Source organism: Protobothrops mucrosquamatus, unplaced genomic scaffold (genome assembly GCF_001527695.2).
Source record: "Protobothrops mucrosquamatus isolate PMUCROS unplaced genomic scaffold, P.Mucros_1.0 scaffold_19, whole genome shotgun sequence".
Lineage (NCBI taxonomy): Eukaryota > Metazoa > Chordata > Lepidosauria > Squamata > Viperidae > Protobothrops > Protobothrops mucrosquamatus.
The window spans coordinates 116,694-118,944 of NW_015386095.1; positions in this window are offsets into that span (position 1 = coordinate 116,694).

Below are 2,251 nucleotides of genomic sequence, written 5' to 3' on the forward strand. Positions count from 1 at the left end.
TTTCAGCAAGCGGGCCTGGCCTAGGGAGGATTTTAAATCGGGTTTATCTTAAGAGTAATTTTAAATAGCACAGCTTTAAATATTCGGTTTTAATTGGTTTTACTTGGGTGGGGTTGTAAATGTGTTTATGTTTTTTAATATGTTGTGAGCCGCCCTGAGTCCCGTTGGGAGAAGGGCGGGATATAAATCAAATAAAATAGAAAATAGAAAAATAAAAAAAACCCTGAATAATTGATTAAAAAAATAAATTAGTAATCATGTGCCTTTTTTAAAAAAAGTTGCTTGCTTGCTTCTCTTCTTTTTCCATACAAAGACTACTATATACCCCTGAGGTGAGGAGGTGGAAGGCCACCATAATTTTTACTCCTTAATTTTTAGATCCATACATCACTGCCTAATCATGTTTGACTTAGGTGTGTGTGTATGCACAAATGCTTTAAATTAGTGTTGACTCCTAGTAATTGTCTATCAATTTTTTTGGCAATATTTTTAAAATGGTTTGCCATTGCCTTCTTTCTAGTACTGAGAGAAGTGAGTGGCCATTTGCTTAAGGCAGGCCTCCCAGTTTTTAGCCTGGCCCATAGTTGGCCCATGGTACTACTTGTTTTACATATGGAAATAAATGCAAGATTGACAACTTTTATTGTTCACTTTCTTCATATTCTTCATTTTCTTGTGCATACCCACCCAACCAAAAATCTAGCTGCTAAGATTAGCTTAAATTCTTGAAGGATACTTAAGAGTATCTCATTCTTTATAATACAGGTAATCCTCGACTTACAACAATTCATTAGTAACAATTCAAGGTTAAAACAGCACTGAAAAAAGTGACTTATGACCATTTTTCACACTTACAACCTTTGTAGTATCTACGTGATCACGTGATCAAAATTCAGGTGTTTGGCAATTGGTTCACACTTATGACCATTGCAGTGTCCCAAGATAATGTGATCAACTTTTGCAACCTTTTATAAACAAGTTTATTGGTTTTTTTAACTTTTACATCAAAGTGCTTGAGAAACACCGTGATGATGGGGTAATCATCATCCAAAGACAAAGTCATATATATATATAACTCAAATTAATTCATTAAATGTTGTCTCTCTGTTTCCCTCAAATAGTATAACATATTTAGGTTAATCCATTTCCACATTACATCTATGTATATCCAAATCCTGTTTTTAAGCTTTACTGATTTAGAATTACCATAATCCAATTTAATCTTGAATAAACATATTATTAGCACTTCGGGTACCCCTTCTAAAATACACATAATATTCCAACAATAACATTCTAATATTTCCAAATATATTCTATTTCTTAGTCTAATAAGTCATTGATTAATACCAATTTTTCTCTTATCACAAATCTCTCTTATTTCTTCTTCCACTGCAAAATAGTTATCCTAGTTAAGATAAAAAATATTACTCTACTCTATTTGGTATAGTCAATCTATTTCTATAACAAAACAAGACAAAAAAATCATTTCAGTCCATTAGATAAGATTTAAATCTCATCTGAATAATTATCATATCTAAAACAAACATATTGTTACACAAAATATCATCTTGCTAACTTCACATACTCAGTTAATTGTTAAATCAATCCAAATCTCTAAAGCCTCTATTATCACAATCCATTTTCTTATTCTCATTCCATTACAAGGTAATTTTCATACATAAAATAAACATATTATTTCAAAAGATACATTCTTACTTTATTTCAGATATATATTCTACTAATCACGAGTTTTCCTCTCGCTTCTAAGTCTGAGTCTTAAACCTTAGATCAATCCATATCTCTAAAAGGTCTTTTTAATCCATTACATGTAATTTTTGATCTCTTTTTTTCAGTCTTATTCTGGCTTTCTTTTTGTGCCAAGCAGCTTTCCATAACAGAGCCTCTATTTCAACAAATAGATCTTCCTTTATTCCTTGTGATATCATTTGGGTCAAAGGAAGACATCCCATCCTCTGTTTTAGGAGCCTGACTCCTTTGTGGTTAGACCCTTGTTGCTTTAAAAATTCAAGTCTCAATGTTTGGTTCAGCTGAGTAAGACATTCAGTTGTATCCGGTTTTGTGGTTAGTAGTTGGTTATCAAAGTTGTCATAGTCCTCAGTAAATCGTGTTTGTACATCAATTCCTGTTGTTTTTGGAGTTGTATATAATTTAATTAAAGTTACCTTTTGAACATCAAAAATCTCAACAGGTTGCATGTGAGGTGATATGAATCCCTCTTTGGTGTTGGTTA